Source organism: Ochlerotatus camptorhynchus, unplaced genomic scaffold, assembly GCF_037179485.1.
Source record: "Ochlerotatus camptorhynchus isolate MF236.1 unplaced genomic scaffold, CSIRO-AGI_Acam_v1.1 ptg000503l, whole genome shotgun sequence".
NCBI classification, from domain to species: Eukaryota; Metazoa; Arthropoda; class Insecta; order Diptera; family Culicidae; genus Ochlerotatus; species Ochlerotatus camptorhynchus.
Window position 1 is genome coordinate 1,042,973 of NW_027040988.1, and position 14,250 is coordinate 1,057,222.

Genomic DNA, 14,250 nt, shown 5'->3' on the forward strand with positions numbered 1-14,250 from the left:
CGCTCATCGCAATTCCATTAATTCCAGAAAAATAGCGGTAAATTTTTCAGCATTTTCTAAATTTTCCAGAGAACTTCAGAAATGTTTAGAAATGTTTTGATATATGTTGAGGATTTCACAGTAGTTCAGAGAACTTCAAGGAGGCATAGGAATTTTCAGGACAGTTCAATTTAGTTAAATGTAGTACCAAAGGCTTTGAGAGAGTTGCAAGAACAAAAAATCTCGAGAACGCCAGGATGATCATAGAACCTCAGGGCAGGTCCATTAACTTCGGCATATTACAGAATTTTTAAAGAAGATTCATGAAATTCAAGGAAATTGTTTAAACTTCAGGAAGTTCCTTGAATTAGCAGCTCCGGTGGTGTAGTGGTAAGCGTGTGATTACCTCTCACCCCAGCAGGCCTGGGTTCAACGCCATTCGGCGCCACCGGGATGTTCTGAGGCATAAAGGGAAGTAAAGCCGTTGGTCCCCGGTTCATGAGTTGATGGGTCGATAGGTAGGGTACAGGTGTGGGTGCTGCCTCCCTGGCGTCGGTAGCATTGGTGCTCAGCACGGAAAACAAATCAAGGTAAAAAAAAGTTCCTAGAATTAAAAAAAAAAAATTCGGGAACTTCACAGAAGATCCTTTATTGCTAGGGAAATTGAGGGAATTTTAGGAAAGTCTAGAGAAGTTTTAGGAAGTTTAAATATTCCAATTAAAGTACCGTGAGCATCAGGATAGTTACGAAAACGTCGAAATAACTTCAAGGCAGTTCAATTAATTGAATGAAAATTGTGGATATTTTTAACAAGTTCTGAAGACTTCAGAAAAGTTCAGTGAACATTATGATAGTGAATATAATTTCAGTGAATATACTGTTATAATAATATAGTTCACTCTTTTTGTTTTTTTTTTTTTTTTCGGAGACACGGTTTTCGGCAAACAAGCGCGCCTATACGTTAGAAAAGGCAGCTTATGTATTCTATAAACATTACAAGGGATGCTAAAAATCTTCAACAGATATTCAAAACAAAACTAGTTCAAACAATTATTTTCGTGTTTCCATTGGTATCCACAGGCCTAAGCAATGTGCCCAACTTGTAATTAATGTAATTGAAGTGAATTTTTCATGTGTAATAATTGCAGCTTAACTCACCCCTCGACTGTAATCAAATGCATGTTGGATGCCTTTTCTGACGTTAGGTGGTGTGTCAAACAGGAAGTTTCTGTATCTTGAAAGATGTATGTAAAATCAAAAAGTTAACTAAATTGTCAATGTAGTGTATTTGATTTCAGGGAAGTCCGGAGAACTTCAAGGAAGTCCACAGAAATTTTCAAAAGTTTGGAGATTTTTATGGAAATTACGTGATCTACAAGGCAGTTTCGAGAACCTCTGGAAATTCCGGGATCTTCAAGGCTGTATTTTGAACGCCTGGACAGTACAGAAACTATATGACTATTTGGGAATGCTCCCGACGAAGTGTTTAACCCTTTGCCTTTCACGCCAAAGTCAAAGAGTTTAAATCTCATCTCCGGGCGAGTGACCCAAGAATGTTAAAGTGACAATAAAAAAAACTCATCGGCCTTAGCTTTCCAGTTCCTCTGTAATGCTGTGCAGAGATGCGTTATTATCGCTTTCAGATTCATATTGGGGAACGAAGACAGTGAAACAAGCATGGTGGAATAGAACAGTGATTAGGGCTTTGGCTTATCAAGGCTAGGGTTTGGTTTCAACTATATTTAGCGAAAGTATGTCACTACTCAGATAGTCTTATGGCGAGCTGATTGTAGACAACCTTTACCTTTTAACTTAATTTGAGGGAATTAATTTGTGTGTACAGTTCATCTTCTTCTTCTTCTTCGAATTTCAAGCTTATTGCACATCGCATATTAGCTTATTGCGTGCTCTCAACTTAGTGTTCAAGAGACACTCCCACAGTTATTAATTGAGAGCTTTCGATGCCTGTACCATTTTTGCATTGGTATAATTGTGTGGCAAGTCCAATCATACTTCTATGCCCAGGGAAGTCGAGAAATTTTCCAACCCGAAAAATTCCTAGACCGGACCGGGAATCGAACCCAGCCACCTCCAGCATGGTCTTGCTTTGTAGCTGCGCCTTTACCGACTGAGCTAAGGGAGGCCCCATTGTGTGTACAGTTATACTTACACATTACAATTATTGGCACTCGTGAAAATTGCGAGGCGTTCTCATTTTAAAAATCAAGGAGTATCCAGCTCTAAATTAACCATGGCGGCACTGCACTACAGTTCCCGGATTCAGTTAATTCCACTTAAGTACTATCAAGCCTAGTTCAATTCATTACTTAGCACAGCTAAAGCTTACAACCCAACAAACAATTTTACCTACAGAACTTTTTTTTCTGATATATCAAAGATAGACTTAAAAATCTACTTATATTGCTATTGATATTGCGAACACGTCAAAAGTTTACCAATCTATCCACTAGGAGCACTTTTTTTTTTCTTGATTTGTTTTCCGTCGATCTTGTTTTCCGTACTGAATACCAATGCTACCGAAGCCAGGGAGACATCTCTTACACCTGGACCCTACCTATCGACCCATCAACTCATGAACCGGGGACCAACAACTTTACTTACCTTCAGAGATTTTATGCCTCAGAAAATCCCGGCGGCGCCGACTGGGATTGAACCCAGACCTTTTGGAGTGAGAATTAGGAGTAATAGCTGAAAATGTGTGTTCCTTTTCTATATGATCCAAGCTGATGATGATTCTAAACGATACTGTTGTGGGACTACTCTGGTGAGCAAACCGATTTTTGTTTTGCGGTAAGCTTCAAGCTGGAATAAACAATTTATTAGATCTTTTCTCTTCAATATTCCTCGCAAACTCACAATTTAGCAGGCTTATTAGCATTAATCACTAGCATGAGTTTAGTTCTAATTAATTTACGTAGGGGAAATGTCGGCTTCGGCAATACCTTAACCTATTATCATCAGGGGGTAAACAGTCCTAGAGCACTCAAATTTGGCCAATAGATGCTCTGAAACACAATGTATCATCATGCCAAAATTGAGCGCTCAAGGACGTTGTTTACCCCCTGAGGATAATAGGTTAAGGTATTGCCGAAGCCAACATTTCCCCTAACTGTATTTACTCTAGGTAAGTTACTTCTAATTTTAGGATAATCAACTAGACTAACGTTAAATACTTTTTATATAAGAATATTAAATTTTCAGAATACCGTATTGTTCAAATGATGTTTCCGTTTTTCTCCTTTTGTCCCATCGTCGCCAAAAGATCGTCCGACAGGTTATTGTAGATCGGTCTGTCTCCGTCTGTCTGTCTGATAAAATTGGCGTGCTATTTTGACCATGGTAGACATTGAAAAACAACTTTTAAAAGTGCCCTGTGATCTGAGACCTTCCTTGAGTCAATTAAACGCACTTTCAGGAGCAATTCAGATACCTTCTATAAAAGGTTAAGTAAACTTTGTTGTTTTTCGAAAATATACATGTACCCATATTTAACCCTAAGTGTTTGGCTGTTTAATCTACACACTTAAAAAAATTCATGTAAATTTAGGTGCTCTGAGACTGACATATACGAGCGTCATTTTTGACATAAAATTGAGTCGTAATAGACGCAAAACTCAGCTCAATCAAACGTACTTTTCATCAAGTACCGAACTTTTCAGTCTCGGAGCACTTAATTTTACATGACATGTTTGTTTACGTCTCATCCTTTATGTCAAAGATGGATTCCGTCACGTGTAAAATTAGGTATTTCTAAGTGTGTAAGTAAAGCCATAGGGGATATGCATATAAATGAAGTAAAATTTTAGAATTTTAGAATTTACGCTACGATGGGGGGGGGGAGAGCAGAGAGGTCCTAAATTGGTATAAAATATACTAAATGTGCATAACGAACAATCAGTAGATGAAAACCTTTCTCAACAATATTGCTCAGACAAACAGATATCACTCACTGAATGTATTTTACTTTAAAACGTCATCACTAAAACACCACCGCCATCTATTGAGTACACTGAGACGGGAAGTACGCTCAACAGTTGGCGGTAGTGAGAAAACGTTAAATCCAAGGAAAATGACAATGCGAGTGTTATGTCTATTTGTCTCTGAATATAGTATCCATGCCGGTTAATGGCCCTGACCATATGTGATGACCATTTTTTTTATTTAGATATCAGAATCAGACTATATCATACACATAGATTCGCGTATTGTAACCAATAACTTTCACCGCACTTTCAGCTCAGACTCAGCGTATCATGCCACTCACACCCTCTTGAGTAGATCCGAGTTAGTGCTCCCACCCCTCTTCCCTCACTTTTGCGGCTTATGAGATGATAAATATCAGATTATATTATTTTTCTAAAATATTACAAATTGTTTGCGACCCAGATGTTATACACCGATCGCATTGAACGTCACTCTGTCCTTCTTTTGTCTACATTTTTTCCCTGCTTTCCTTTCAACCTTACCAAAACTTCCATGAAGCATAACCTACTTGCCTGCATCCGCATGAATCGCTCTTTTTTCGCAATCTTTGTCAGCTTCGGAACAAATGACGGGCAGTTGAAAAGGGATGAATGGCATTTTCCTCCTCTTTCGTCGGGAGATGAAAAAAAAAGTGAAACGAACAGGGGATGAGCAGTGGTAAGATTTTGTGTATCTATTTAATAAAAAGTTGTTGACTTTTTTTATTGCCTTGTCTTGTCCCTCTCTTATTTCCCTTACCTCTCCTCTTGTCTGCCATGCGGTCCTATTCTCCTATGATTGCCAACTGATGGGATGCAGAGGTGCCGCTGGCTGACTGGTATTGGTTTTAAGGATTAGCTTTACAACCGAGGGTGAATATCTGGAACACGCTAACTAGAGCCACAGGTTTTGCAACTGAGCGCTGCGGCAGGGTCGGGGCATTGAGCGTGCTAATCCTCCGAAGTCATTCACACTTTGTTTGGATCGTTCTTCAGTCTCGGTCAGGGTTGGCGAATTCGATCAATTGAAATAAATTTTCAATGCAAGAGATTATAAAATTTGTCAACAAGAATAAAAATAAAAAGCACTGGAAAATCTCTCTGCTTCCAAAATTAAACCGCACCGAAAGGGGAAAGAAAACTGACAGAGATTGGATTTTTATTTCATTTCCATCAAAGCATAAACTTAATTTAATAAATCGCCAAGCGGAGAATGTTAGAATGTAGCAAAAGTACGAAACTTCACCGAGACCGCGCCAGACTTTGAGCTTCTTCACACTCGACTGGTGGCGTTGAAAGGCTGGTCCCCGAAGTGATTGCTGGAAGTTGATTAAATTTGAAGATTTTAATCGGTTTTCGAGCAATTCACGGCGAAATCAAGTTCTCGCACGTTTGGCCGGCTTGGAGATCAAGAAGCTGCCGCGCATCTGGCATAAAACCGAAACAGCAGCACATCAGGATCCAAGCCCGATGGTTGTTACTGTCATTAGAAGATTAACTACTGGTTTTGATGAGTTGGTGCCGTAGCTTCTGGAAGTGGCAGTCTGCGGCGTTGAACTTCTGGAGAGAGGATTAATTTCGTTCCACCTTGTCAATGCGGTGAACGAGTGGAACAACTTATGGGAACTGTCTTTCCAAGATCGGAACATGCGCGACCGATCAAGGAGCTGCGAAGACCTTCTTTATGGCGATTTAAAAGAGCCCTACTTTGATACACTGCTGTCTGTTCACACTTTTGCGGTATGTTAAGCCGTTTTGTCCGCCTCGAAGTTTGATGAAGCTCTAATTTCTAAGGTTCGGTCTCGATCCAAATCCGCACAGTGAACGTTTATCGCTTTTGACAACTTACGAAATTGGATAGCATACCTAGGTGATGCTTGATCGATAGAAGTGTATTAGTTACACTGTCATTTCGTTATTCAAGGCTCAGTAAAACATTGTTTTCTCTAAATTTATACCAGTTTTTCCTCAATAATCTCCTCAGTGAATATAGCTACAAAACACTGTCAAAGGGATATTATTCAATCAGAAGATTTCGTCTACTTCTGAATCATTAGATTGAGTTACTGTTTAAAACCTCTTATAAAAAAATAGAATATATAAATAAAAGGTTGAGTTACAATACTCTGTTCAATTGTGGCAACATCTGATTTTCGACTTCTTAGCTTTCCAAAAATTGTAATAAGGCTGGAGCAAAATATACTTTTATTTTAAAAATATTGAAGGGTCAAAAACGATTGAACGTACAAAGCTTCGCACATATCCGGACAATTGAATAATAATATTGAACAGAGCTTAGTATTTTAAACTGCAGATCATGAGGAAATTAAAAACATTGGAGTCCTGGTGTCAAAATCGAACGGATGTTGTTTAACTAATAAGAGCTTCACACTAATGGAGGTGCTAAAATTATGATAATTCGAATTTGATGCAGAAGATTTTTCATCTTGTCCTTCTTATTCTTCAACCTCGCATTGCAATCTTATTGCAAATCACAAATATTAGCATATTGCGTGCCCTCAACTTAGTGTTCTAGGTGCACTTCCACAGTTATTTATTGAGAGCTTTCAATCCCTGTAACATTTCTGCATTAGTATAATTGAGTGGCAAGTACAATTATACTCTATACCCAGGGAATTCGAGAAATTTTCTTACCCGAAAAATTCCTAGACCGGACCGGGAATCGAACCCAGCCACCTCCAGCATGGTCTTGCTTTGTGGCTGTGCCGTGAGCTAAGGGAGGCCCAGTCATCTTGTCATATCTTGATTATAAAATTCCATTACACGTAGGCGCTTCATCCGGTAATTCCGCCAATAGAGCGTAGCCAAGTTTCAAAATATTCAGCAGCGCCAGTGGTGTAGTGGTAAGCGTGATTACCTCTCACCCCAGCAGGCCTGGGTTCAATCCCAGTCGGCGCCGCCGGGATGTTCTGAGGCATAACATCTCTGATCACGCCTTCCTTCGGAAGGGAAGTAAAGCCGTTGGTCCCCGGTTCATGAGTTGATGGGTCGATAGGTAGGGTCCAGGTGTGGGAGCTGCCTCCCTGGCGTCGGTATCATTGGTGCTCAGCACGGAAAACAAGATCGACGGAAAACAAACCAAAGGAAAAAAAAGTTTCAAAATAGAGGGGGTAGGGGAGCTGAAGATGGAGTATTAAGCTCGATGCCAACAGGCTGAACGCCATTAGGCCGAATAATAATAATAGTAATAACTCAAACAGCAAAATTTGTCTATATCTTAACAACCTTGAAAATAAGCATAGACCTCTTTACAACACTTTATTATAATACAATCTCCTTAAAATCTTACATCCCTTAAAATCTCCAAACGTCCCTGAACTTCTCTGGATATACCTGAAGTTTTCGTTCCCCCATGAAAGTTATCTCCAAATTATCAAGAAGTTCTCAGAAGTTCCTTAACGTTCCAAAAATGTTCTTGATATAGATGGAATTTCCCTCAAAACCCTGCAATATTACACACATTTTTGGAACATTCCTGAGATTTTTTCTATAATTTCTCAGAAATTTTTGACAGTTCCATCAATCAATTAAATAAGATGCATTGAAGATCTCTGATCATCCTTCAAATACTCTGAATATTCCCAAAAAATAATGAAAGTGCCTAAACATCTAAAACCTTTTCCAATGTTCTCCGCACTTCTCTGATGATCTGAGAACTTTGCTTAAGTTTTTGGAAATTATCTGAGTACTTACGCTAATTAAACAACACTGAGGTTCTATGATCTTCTCTGATGTTCTTTACGCTAATTAAACAGCACTGAGGTTCTATGATCTTCTCTGATGTTCTTGAAGCTACCCGGAAGTTCGTGCAGTTCTCATAAGGCTCTACACCTGAAATTTTTGCGTGAAAATTTATGGACTTCTGTTATGGACTTAAGTTTCTCTAAATTTCTCTATAATTAATGGAGCTATCCTTAATTTATAGAAATTACCCTTCCTTGAAGTTCTCAAAGCCCTGGACACTTCAATCCACCATTGTATAAAAGTTCTCAGAGTTCTTTTCAATTTGAAAATCTCTCCGGAATTCCCGTAAGATTGTCTTTATAATCCTATCATAATTTCGCTTGAAATCTCTATACAATTTCCATAAAATTCAACTCAGATAACGTTTGAAATTCTGTTCTGAATTATCTATAATAATTATTAAATTATCCTCGAAAATCCCTTATCGTCAAATCTTCTCAGAATTTCTTTGAAAGTTTACCATCAAAATATGATTCCCTTGGAACTCTCTTTAAAATTCGCTTGAAATTATTGTTAACTTCGAGTTTGCCTTAGAATTATTTTGGGACTATCCTCAGAATTCAATACACTTGGAATTTTCATGGGATTATCATAAGATCTCACTAGAAATTCTTTTCAGATCTTATTTGGAATATGTATTAGAAATTGACCAGGACTCCTGTTCACTATCGTCATGAAATTTTCCTCTGAACAATCAAACACTTCAGCTCTGAAGTCTCCTTAAAATTCAGTTGGAGCCAGTGCTAAAAAATCTCGACAATACATGCGGCCATATTCAAAATTCTGTTTTAGTCACTCATTTGAGCTAACAGCCACGGCCAAAGCAAACCATGTCAATTGTCAGTGATAATGCTGTCAGTGAGGAACATGTGCAAACGTTTTATTAGCTAAATTAGAAACAAAATTAAATTACTTGAGCAGCACAATTACATGGAGCAGTTGAAGGGAACAAGCATCTACGTCCTGAACTGCATGGATAAGAATAATGTGACTCAAAATGCACGAAATTACACTTTTTGTTACCAGGTGAATCTCATTGACGAAAAACTTATAGAGATTTTGACGATTTTTTTTTTTTTGAGGATCAAGTCTATTAGTGACTATGTGAAAAACAATTTTGTCAATATCGCGCGAAAGTCTGTCAATGACAATGACAAATCTCAACACTAGCTGGAGCTCTTCCCAAGTAACAATTTGAGTTGTAGACTTGTAGAATGCTTTAAAACCTCTATAAAACTTTAAATGTTTCTTGTGCTCCAACCATTACCTTGAAACTCTTCCTAAATTTGACTTGAAGTTCTTAACTCTTGTATAATTATATCCAAAACTCCCTTGAAATTCTACTCATAAATACCAACCGGTGAAAACTAACGATTTTAAATAAGCTCACACTGGACTAGCCTATCGGTCCCAAGTACATCGATGAACGTACCCCATTCTAGTCGAAATTCTAGTACTGCACTATTTTTGTTTTGATTTGCTATGAAAGTTGAGCACGTTTCTTCGGGACCTTCTGGTCTATGGAAATACATTGTGTTATCCGTAGAATTTATTCTAATATCTCCTCAAAATCCATTTGGAAATTTCATCAAAATACTCTTAAAAGATCTTCAAGGTAACTGTATTATCATATTTGAGTGACAAATGCTCATATACTTATGAGTCACATTTACTCATATTTGAGTAAAAATTTATTCAAACTATGAGTGACCTACGTTTTTGCGAATTTGAGTGAATTTGAATGAAATATGAGTCAGATTAATTTGCCGTGTACCTAATATATAGCCGGTCACAGGGGCCTCCCTTAGTTCAATCGTGAAGGCGCTACTATAAGGCTAGATCATGCTGGAGGCGGCTGGGCTTGATTCCCGGTCTGGTCTAGGAATTTTTCAGGCTGAAACATTTCTCGGGCGTATGATTGTACTTGACACACGATACACGATAATACTAATGCGAACATGGTACAGGTTTCGAAAGTTATCACTTAACAACCGTGGAAGTGCTCAAAGAACACTACGTTGAGGACAGGTGTAAAGTCTCAGTAGGGACATAATAATATCCAAAAGAATAAGAAGAAAGGTTTCTTCTCAGAATTCCATTGGAATTCTCTTGAGAATTCACTCGATATTGTTTTTAGAATTTGCATGTAATTTGCCCTAGAATTATTTTGGGACTATCCTTAGAATTAATCATATAGTCGAGCAGCTTTTGGTCGTTCTATTCGCAAAATATTCATCCAAACTGCAATGATGTGATCCGTTCAATACCCTCGGAATTTCCTTGAAATTTTCCTTAGAACTCACTAGAAGTTTTTCGCAGAACATATTTGGAATATTCATTAGAAAATGGCAGCAACAAATAAATTTTAATATTACATCCAAGAGTATGCACTTCAATTATGTCGAAAATCTCATGTAATTTTTATGGTCACAAAAATAAACAAATGCAGTAAAAGCAGCGTAATATCAGCTCATGCACTGTATTAATGATAATTTTGTCCTTTTTTGCAAGTAACATTACACCATTTTTTCAACACGATTGAAGTGCATCCACTTTGATGTGATATCAACATTAATTTTTTGCTGTGTAGCTTCATAAAATTCTCCTCTGAACTACCAAAAACCTTAACTCTAAACTCTCCTTAAAAAAATTCGTGAAGCTCTTCTCACTATTACCTAGTAACTCTTCCAACATTTTCCATGGAGTTCTATTCTAAACTCTCGTATATTTACTTCCGAAAATTCGCTTGGAATTCTTCTCAGAAATGCTTTGATGTTATCCGTAGAATTTATTGTAATACTTCCTCTAATAACTCCTTTGGAAATTTCATCAAAATACTTTTAAAAGCGGTTTGAAGTAACTGAAACGTGAAAATCTTTCACGTCAATTAAGTACAAGAAATATTAAAATTTGAATAAGTATTTAACCATAAATGTCATAGGCATTGAGAAGACAGTATTGAATTTGTGATGGCTGTATAGGAAAAACATTTAGTAAGTGATTGTTTGAGTGCCTTTTCAATCAGGCGAAAAACAATAAAACAAAATTTGCAGATATTTGGAAATTATGTAAAATATTCATTGTAAAACTCTATACGATATCAAAGCTAATACCATAAGCTACAAAATGGAGCCAATGTTTCCAATTCGGAAATAGTACAGAAAGTAAATTTAATCATCATATTATATTATCAAAGTTACCCACATTATCAAAGATACCCCGTTTTACGGTACTTCAATTTCACACTCAGAAAAATATTCAAGATTCCGAGAAAACTTTATTATCCATGACAGACCGCATGAAATTCACATCAGAACTGCATTTGAAGTTTGCTCTGAAGTTCTAAACGCTCTGCGGAATTTAACAAGTATTCAGGTTTCTTCAAAATTCCATTTAAATTCTCTTCAGAGTTCCGCTTGGATATTTTTTCTTCCTTGATTCCAATGCTACCGACGCCAGGGAGGCAACTTCCACACCTGGACCATACCTATCGACCCATCAAACTCATAGACCTGGAACCAACGGCCTCAGAAAATCCCGGCGGCGCCGACTGAAAGAGTGAGAAACAATCACGCTCACCACTACACCGTCAGCGCCGCTCCCCTTGGATATGATATCAGCAATTTCGGGAAATTTTCCGTCACTCTTCCTTGAAATTTACCACAGAATGTCCATGCGTTTATTCAGGGAACACTTTTTAAATTGTTTTCAAAACACAAAATATTGAAATCTTTAGGAATGCTTGCAAAGATTTTCTTAAATTGGTATTCAGAAATCCTTTAAAAAATGTCCATGTTATTTGGTTTTACTGGAATCATAATCATTTTTTTCAGAATTCAGTTCCTTTAAAATTCTTTTTGGGATTCATTTAAAAATTTGCTCATCATTGCTTTTGAATCTTTATGATTAGGATTTTCTCAGATTTTTGTCCTTTATTGTGATTTTATTTATCAACCGGATTATTGTCAGCTGCTTATGGTAGAGAAATTCTTCAAATAATTGTGAACTTATTCTTATACCCCGTTCACATTACAGCCTATATCACGTAATATAGGCTGTCTTGCAATGAGAACTCATACATAGGATTTCCAGTGAAAACTGGATGTATGAGTGCTCATTGCAAGACAGCGTATATCACGTGATATACGCTGTAATGTGAACGGGGTATTACGGTTATTTACTAATACTACTATTACCTAGGATAAGGACAGAGGAAAGGAAGTTGTTTTTCAATACTCCCCAAAATTCCTTTGGATTTTTTCTCAAAACTCTCAAGAAAGTTATTCAAAGATCCAGACTCTTGAAAAAAAATTCCAATTCTAAGAACCTTGAAAATTTTACAAAGCATCGAATTTTCTATTGTGTTTTCTTCGATTTTTTTTTTCAAAGTCCAACACCATGAATGCATCTGTAAATACCATTGAAGCGAATTTTTCCAAGACAAGAAATCCTAGTTGATCCAACCACTACTCGCTAGACGCACATCTCTACAGAATAAACTTCGTTGGCAGTAATATATGTAGGTGCAGAACCGGTTATGATGGCATCGATCACGCAGTTTGGCATTGTCCTCGTAATGACGCCTCCAGAGCACTACTATTGGATACCTTAGTGGCCTGAGGTAGACAACCCTTCCGTGAAGTAAGAGATGTATTGGGAGCCCGTGATCTTCCCTACATACAGGCGATCTACGAATACCTTTGTTTGTCTGATGTTAGAGTGTGATGTGACCATCCCCTCCTTTCCACACATTTTCCAGCCATTGTGTCCCAGTCTTATTATCCACCTGTTTCTGTGCTACTTGCCCCTGCCCAGCCAGCATTTGATCAACCGTTTGAGAGTAGTATCTGAAGGAGGCTTCAAAAACCTGTTTCATACCTAGTTCCTTCCAATCTAAATTGTTACCCATTAACCTCGAGACCGCCACGAGTAATTGGTACCCAATACTAACCTAGATTACTGCTGTTTGAAATGTTAATTAAAAAAATATGGATTTTTGGCTCCACAAAGTGTCACACACGACTGAGCCTAGCAAATAAACGAACTAGTTAAAAAATCCTAGCTATATAACCCAAATTTTAATAAGTCCCTGAATCTTGAAGATTTTGTCGTAATAGTTTTCTTGGAACTCTCCTGCCCCTCCCCTTGGCTACGCTTATGCTGGCCGGTCGTTTTTGTCGGAATCCGCTGAATTATGCAATCGGGTCAGTAATGTAGTTCGTGAGCTCCCAAATTCTAAGCAAAACAGATCCAATTGACATTAGTTATTTTATCTTTCACTCCAACTCACTTTAAAGCACATATAGATGTAAAGGCTTTTTAGATTTGATATTAAAATAAAAATACGAACTGCAGCGAAATTTCCGGATGACAGACACCCCTAATTACACGACGTGGGAAGTCAAACAATACCAACCAGATATGATCTTCAACTGTACGGAAAATCAAATTCGCTGCAATGGTATCTTCAGGCCTGTATCTTTTATCGCTTCACATTATTGACTATCGGAAAGGTCATCGCTAAAATGAACGCTAAATTAATAGCATTTCAGTCAGTAGCTGTCATGAGGTCAGATTTTTCCGACGCAAATGCAAACGATTCGGAAACTACTATCAGTTGAAACCGCTTTCCGATTATTCACACTTTGGTATTCAGTACCCGGTACTAGAATGATCACCACTGCTTCTAGTACCGGGTACTGAATTTCAGAGTGTGAATCTCGAAACGGGTTTTCTACGGAATGCAGAATCCGAATAGTTTGCGTTTGCGCGGGAAAGCTCTGACCTCATGACAGTTACGCATTCCGCTTAGAACTACACTGGACGACAAAACTGTAATTATTGAGTCCCTGTAGAAGGTCCGCCGGATCGAAATGTTGGACAAAATAAAATAGCAGTGTTTCCATTTTTGCAAGACTGAAAATTGGTACTGATCGACTGAGAAATGGTATGAGTTGGAAATGTATTTGGACGTTGGACGTTTGGAAAAAAAATACAATAGCATTACTTTGATTCTGTTCAAACTGAAAAGTCATTTCCAATTCGAGACAGAAAAGCAATTTACAACGCTCATCAATTTCTCAGTCGATCAGTACCACACGCTGGGGTCAAATGCCGGATTAATCAACTTTCATGTACACCCGGTTTTTCTTCGGCAAAAGTTAGTTAGGGTCGTCACATTCCAGGGGAAATTTGATTTTTTTTTTCAATTCTATCATAATTTGTTATGTTATATGGCCTTGCAGAGCAAAAATCACCCCATACAAAAAAAGCATCAAAATTTTCTCCGCATAATATTCTAAAACCAATCGAAGAAAAGCTAGCACCCAAAGAAACATTTGGTGAAGAAAAATTGGATGTATGAAGGTCGATTAATTCACCACTTTGGACACGGCGTAGCTCAACTTTTTGGCTCAGCTCTGGTACTCTCTTCGGTCCCAAGCTAATCGATTCACCCCTCGAAACATAGGAAAATCCACTAACCCCTCATTTTATCTGTCAAACTTTCATAGCGAATCAAAAC

General features: G+C 37.8%; 1 protein-coding gene across 6 annotated transcripts in view; it reads left to right on the plus strand.

The window, feature by feature from the left end:
- The window catches only part of tey (teyrha-meyrha), a 114,490-nt gene that overhangs the window by 84,194 nt on the left and 16,046 nt on the right, over window positions 1–14,250 (plus strand). The gene's annotated exons all lie outside the window — the stretch shown is intronic.